Genomic DNA, 7,349 nt, shown 5'->3' on the forward strand with positions numbered 1-7,349 from the left:
CAGGCGCTCGGTTTTTTCCGGAAAGACTCGGTACAGCCTATATTTCTTTTATAAATATGATAAAACTAAAGACTTTTCGGAGATATGAAGGATGCAATACTACTCTATAGGTACTCAAGATTGACATGAGATTGACTGAAACTGAGTATAGTGGTGCTTCAAAAGCACCACTATATATATATATATATATATATATATATACATTTTGAAGCACCACTATATATATATATATATATATATATATATATATATATATATATATATATATATATATATATATATATATATATATATATATATATATATATATATAGTGGTGCTTCAAAATGCCAAAAAAAGAAATAGAAGCAAGAGCCAAAAAATAGAGAGTAGGCAATTTATTGAAAACTGCATTTAAACTCAAACAGGCCATTCAAAAGATCATTCCAGCTGATCAAAAGTTTAAAGGGGGGTCCTTAAAAGTTTAAAGGGGGGCCCCATGTACACAGGTCCTTCTCAAAGAAATTTCATATTGTGATAAAGTTCATTTTTTTCCATAACGTAATGATAAAAATTTACTTTCATATATTTTGGATTCATTGCACACCAACTGAAATATTTCAGGTCTTTTATTGTTTTAACACTGATGATTTTGGCATACAGCTCGTGAAAACATGATTGTTGTAATATTTTGTATTAAAAAAGTGTTTTTAATACAAAAAAAGTCAACCTTCAAATAATTATGTTCAGTCATGCACTCAATACTTGGTTGGGAATCCTTTTGCAGAAATGACTGCTTCAATACGGCGTGGCACTGCTGAGGTGTTATGGAGGCCCAGGATGCTTCGATAGCGGCCTTAAGCTCATCCAGAGTGTTGGGTCTTGTGTCTCTCAACTTTCTCTTCACAATATCCCACAGATTCTCTATGGGGTTCAGGTCAGGAGAGTTGGCAGGCCAATTGAGCACAGTAATACCATGGTCAGTAAACCATTTACCAGTGGTTTTGGCACTCTGAGCAGGTGCCAGGTCGTGCTGAAAAACCAAATCTTCATCTCCATAAAGCTTTTCAGCAGATGGAAGTATGAAGTGCTCCAGACTCTGGCACCTTGATTTCCGAATGACATGCAAAATTTGCTTCCATCTGAAACAAGTACTTTGGACCACTGAGCAACAGTCCAGTGCTGCTTCTCTGTAGCCCAAAGTGGCTTGACCTGGATAATGTGGCCTGTAGCCCATTTCCTGCACACGCCTGTGCACGGTGGCTCTGGATGTTTCTACTCCAGACTCAGTCCACTGCTTCCGCAGGTCCCCCAAGGTCTGGAATCGGTCCTTCTCCACAATCTTCCTCAGGGACCGGTCACCTCTTCTCGTTGTGCAGTGTTTTTTGCCACACTTTTTCCTTCCCACAGACTTCCCACTGAGGTGCCTTGATACAGCACTCTGGGAACAGCCTATTCGTTCAGAAATTTCTTTCTGTGTCTTACACTCTCGCTTGAGGGTGTCAATGATGGCCTTCTAGACAGGGTCGGGTCGGCAGTCTTACCCATGATTGCAGTTTTGAGTAATGAACCAGGCTGGGAGTTTTAAAAAACCTCAAGAATCTTTTGCAGGTGATTAGAAGAGTTAATTAGTTAATTCAGATGATTAGTTTAATAGCTCGTTTAGAGAACCTTTTCATGATATGCTAATTTTTTGAGATATGAATTTTGGGTTTTCATGAGCTGTTTGCCAAAAACATCAGTATTAAAACAATAAAAGACCTGAAATATTTCAGTTGGTGTGCAATGAATCTAAAATATATGAAAGTTTTTTTTTATATATATATATATATATATATAATTTATCATTTTTATTTTTACATTATGGAAAATAATGAACTTTATCACAATATGCTAATTTTTTGAGAAGGACCTGTATACATATATATATATATATATATATATATATATTGTATTATATATTGTATTTATATTATGTCTTAATATAATTGTACAAGTTCATGGGCTCACTAAACTGTCGTCCATCCAAATTGAGAGGGAGAGATGGCTGAAATCTTTCTAGGAGCTACATGGGGGTGTTACCTCCCACAACGGAATTCGCTCTGGAGAGGGTCACTGCTACCCTGTCACTACCTGCTATATCATCTTTCATCCCAAAAAAAAGAAGAAAAAAAGATGGAAAGCCAAAGATGAAATGGCTTGGTTTTGACCCTAATACTTGGACTTTAAAATACCTTTTTTTTTGGGTCAGAATTCTTCTAGTGTTGAGAGACATATGGTGATTGATAGGAAACTTGAATCAGAGCTCTACTGATCTCTGTAGGCTTGTGTTCCAATGGACCAGAAACTCTCAGTTATAGTTATAGCTGAATATTAATTCAACAAAAGACTAGAAGATCACTGCAGCACATATTCAGTGCAACATTCACAAACCCTGAACTTTTTTTTGGAGGATTTGAGGTACCTCAGTCATTAGATAATTTACCGGGCTTCAACTGCTCACATTTTGAGAAATCAGAAATGATAAAGGTTTATAACCCACCTGTTTATTTTAAAATGTCAAGATTTTATTTTTTTGGCAACCCATTGTGGAATTTATATCTCAAATGTCAATCCCAAATTTGAAACACAGATCAGAGAAGCTGCAAAATATGCGTTCTGAGTCACCTGCTCCTCCAGAAAAGTTGCAACACATCTCCAGAGACTCTACAGAGAAAAAGAGTAAGAGAAGGGAGAAAGAAAGTGTGTGTGTGTGTGTGTGTGTGTGTGTGTGTGTGTGTGTGTGTGTGTGTGTGTGTGTGTGTGTGTGTGTGTGTGTGTGTGTGTGTGTGTGTGTGTGTGTGTGTGTGTGTGTGTGTGTGTGTGTGTGTGTGTGTGTGTGTGTGTACTCGCATGCAAAACAAAGTGAGAAAGCAGAAAGGGAGTCGGCTGGCCAGCGTTTCAGAGGGAACTCATCGCGGAGAGGAGGAGAGGGGAAAAAGGGCAGTGTTGAGAGCGGTAATGTTTGTTTAGTCCCCATCAAAGCCATGCCTAATTATTTTACCATGTTGAGGTTTAGCCTGCTGCAGTCTCTGTCTCTTCAACCTTAACATCACCCTCACTGCCTCAACATTACTGTCCTCAAATTCATTGGTTGCCTCTTAAAACAAGGGTGTTCAACATCTTGAATGAATGAATGAATGAATGAATGAATGAATGAATGAATGAATGAATGAAATCATTACTGTTTTTTTTCTTTCTGAAGGTGCCCACTTTCTCTTTGGGTGTCCAATAGCAACAACGCATCTAAAAACCACTACCTTACTCCTTGATACTCCAGCATTAGTAATACTTGGAATGTCATGATGTCTTTTCTTTTTTAAATCTCTCTTGTTAAAGAGAGACTGAAATGTTAGGATGAGATATACAGAGATCTGACATGATAAATCTTACCTGGCGGTTTTGGTTGGTATTTGGTATGTATGACATTCGTTTGTTGGCATCCCCAGTCCTCCATATATCCCATGTTGCATCAGTCTCACTGCAACTGTAAAAGTCACTGTAAAAGTCAGCTATTGCATCATGGAAACAGGACTCCTCTTTCCCACAGCCAGCCTGGAGAACTAATCATCTGTCTGTCACAGAGGTGAAGCTGTACATGAGTGTGTGTGGCAAGGGGGTTAAATGTGACCCCAGCTTACACTGTGACCCCCATCTGGGTGGGGGACAACCACAAAATTGTTAGGGGACCACAAACCCAACAGAATCATGTTCCTCTGACCCCATCTTCACTCCATCCTTTAAATTCTTCATCTCGTTCCATTAGAAAGACCACACCTGTAGTGTTTATAAAATTATGAATCTTCTTAAGGTGGCTAATGCAGTAGGTTTGTAGGTTTATGGGACAAATGTTTGTGTGACATTCAGAATTGAAGAATTGGCTCTCTTTCAATTCATGAGAATTAATTTTAATTGAATTGGCCACATAAGGAAGAATTTCAGTTAATTTTAATTTCCTTTTAATTAAATTCAAATTTCAGTTGTGTACCGTTTGCGATCTCAATTCACATTCAATTCAATTCCAGGAGTTTTAAAGTAATTGTCAATTTATCTCGGAATGGCACACAACCCTGCAGCCTCCACAGTTTTTTGGTTTTGTTCATACCATTCACATGTAAATATACAATGAGAATTTTTTTCATTGTGATTTTTTTTATTTTTTTCACAATAGTCTGGAATGCTTTCAAAAATGTGCTGTTGGACGTATAAGAACATGAGATTGGCACATTCCGGGGGCATTTCTGTCCCTCTTCAATCTCTATTATCTGTACACATACACAGTTGCTCGGCAGCCCCAGTTTGGGACTGTCGATGTGTTAATCACCTGAGAATGCTTGCACGCTCACACACTCACACACAGGCATAGCCTACTGTTATATGGGTTATCAAAAAGTAATAAGACTAATAACAGTAATATTATATACCAACTAATAATAGCAATCATTATCTTCATAATGATATAATATTGTGTTACGTTCCTGTTTCCTGTCCTGTGTTCCATTGTTGTAGTCCTGTTGATTAGTTTGTGATTTGATCCTAGATGTGTCTTGTCAGCTTGTTACCTCTCGTGTATATACGCTATACTCCAGTGTTTCCTGTTTTGTCTTATTATGATGGCAAAGGTGCTCAGCTCTATTTTGTCTCAGAGACGGACTCCTTGGCTATGACAGGACAGATAGAGAGTTCTGAGGGAGCCGCAGACGTATGTGCAGCCCAAACACAAAATGGCAGTTGCCATCACAGCACTGATGACAGTGGAAGGACATTTGGGACCACCAGACTTGGAAGTGCTGAGACCTCTGGACTTGGAAGCAATGAGACCTCTGGACTTGGGACCACTGGGACTAGTGACCACCAGACTTGGAAGTGCTGAGACCACCAGACTCAGGGCCACCGGACTTGGGACCATCTTACTAGTGACCACTGGATTTGTAAGCGCTAAGACCACCAGATTTGGGACCACCAGAATTGGGGCCACCGGACTAGAGACCACCAGACTTGGAAGTGCTGAGACCTCTAGACTTGGGACCACTGGACTAGGAATCACCGGACGTGGAATTGCTGAAACCTCTGGACTTGGGACCACCTTAGTTGTGACCACCAGACTTGTAAGCACTAAGATCAGCAGATTTAGGACCGCCTTGGGGCCACCAGACTTGAGTCCACTGGACCAGGGGCCACCACACTTGAGTCCACTAGACTTACAACCACTGGACTAGGGACTACCAGACTTGGGACCACCTCTAAAGACCACCAGACTTGGAAGCACTGAAACCTCCAGAACTGGGACCACTAGACTAGAGACCACAAGACTTGGAAGTGATGAGACCTCCAGACTTGGGACCACCTTACAAGTGACCACCAGATTTGTAAGCGCTAAGATCACCAGATTTAGGACCACCAGACTTGGGGCCACCGGATTCGGAAGCCCTGATCACCAGACTTGGAAGTGCTGAGACCTCTTTAGACTTGAGACCACTGGACTAGGGATCACCAGACGTGGAATTGCTGAAACCTTCGGACTTGGGATCACCTTAGTAGTGACCACCAGACTTGTAAGCGCTAAGATCACCAGATTTTTGACTGCCAGACTTGAGTCCAGCGGACTTGAGTCCACTAGACTTACGACCACTTGACTAGGTACAACCAGACTAGAGACCACCAGACTAGGAAGAGCTGAGACCTATAGACTTGAGACCACTGGACTAGGGATCACCAGACGTGAAATTGCTGAAAGCTCCAGACTTTGGACCACCTTAGTAGTGACCACCAGACTTGTAAGCGCTAAGATCACCAGATTTAGGACCGCCAGACTTGAGTCCACTAGACTTACGACCACTTGACTAGGGACCACCAGACTTGGAAGTGCTGACCACCAGACTTGGGATCACCGGACTAGAGACCACCGGACTTGGAAGTGCTGACCATCAGACTTGGGATCACCGGACTAGAGACCACCAGACTTGGAAGCGCTGAGACCTCTAGACTTGGGTTCACCAGACTTGTGACCACTGAACTAGGGACCACCAAACTTGAAATTAATATACTAATATATAAATATATATATTCATTATATAATTTCAGTTTATTTGAGAAACACCATATTCCACATATAACAGAACACATAATTCTGTGTGCAGAAATCTTTTTACCCCAGCAAAAATACCTAACTGTATGAAAAATAAGACTTGGCTCTCCAGGGTTTCCTGTGGATGAAATGTCTGGAGTCACAGGAAGCTTAGACAGGTATGAAAAACATGCTGTGCCATACAGGAGAGATAAGACAGAGCTGGAATTCCATGGCAAGTTTTTAAAGTGTTGAAAGCACCTGACTGGTATGTGCTGGTCCTCTTGACAGTGGATGGGTGGGGGATTTGGGGAGATGGTGCGTGCATGTGTGTGTGTGTGTGTGCGAAGGGTGGATGGACTGATGTAAGTGATAAGAGCTCAGTGGACACTTGACACAATCTGTCAGTGACAGTGTGTCCTTGCGTGTCTCGAGGTGGAACTGAGAGGAGTGTTCATCGATCAAACACTCTGTATCTGCTGCTCTGTCACTCAAAGCCCAGCCGGAGATGTGATTGGATACTCCACCTGAATCTCAGAGTGATGTCAATGGTGGAAGGTGATCAGGTGACAACTCTAACATTCCTGTCATACGAGGCGCTGGAAGATGATGCCCCCTATTTTGTGCAGACTAGTTCAGTTTTGTGTGTATGCTTATAAACCATTTAAGAATCTAAAAAGAAAAAAAAAGTGAGGGAAAGAATTACAAAACTTTTTTTTCCTTTTTTCCCCCCAGATAAACTAAACACTCATTTAGGTTTTTAAACTGGTGTCCAGGGGGCCACAAAGGGATGGATGCCCAGGGGTCCATGGAAAATTAGGGGGGGAAAGAGCTGTCTCTATACATTTGAATTTAACAAACTGTTTCTCTTTAGGTTTACACATCTAATATTACAGATAATACTTTCCAGGTAATAATTTATTTTGACTTAAGTATAAAATAAATGTAACTTAATATAAAGACAATTATTTATTTTTTACAAACACCATGTGGTCTTTATATCGTCACACTATTTTCTTTTTCTTTCTTTCTTTCTTTCTTTCTTTCTTTCTTTCTTTCTTTCTTTCTTTCTTTCTTTCTTTCTTTCTTTCTTTCTTTCTTTCTTTCTTTCTTTCTTTCTCAGACAGTATATAAAGCTGCCTTTATTTTTTTTAAGAAGGGCGTCCTTCACATAAGGAAGATCCCAGTTTTAGGAAACTATAGTCATATTTATGTCCTGGACGCCCTCTGCTGTTTTTTTCCTGCACATGTCAGACTGTTGTCT

The sequence above is a fragment of the Pseudorasbora parva genome, chromosome 4 (assembly GCF_024679245.1).
Source record: "Pseudorasbora parva isolate DD20220531a chromosome 4, ASM2467924v1, whole genome shotgun sequence".
Classification (NCBI taxonomy): Eukaryota; Metazoa; Chordata; class Actinopteri; order Cypriniformes; family Gobionidae; genus Pseudorasbora; species Pseudorasbora parva.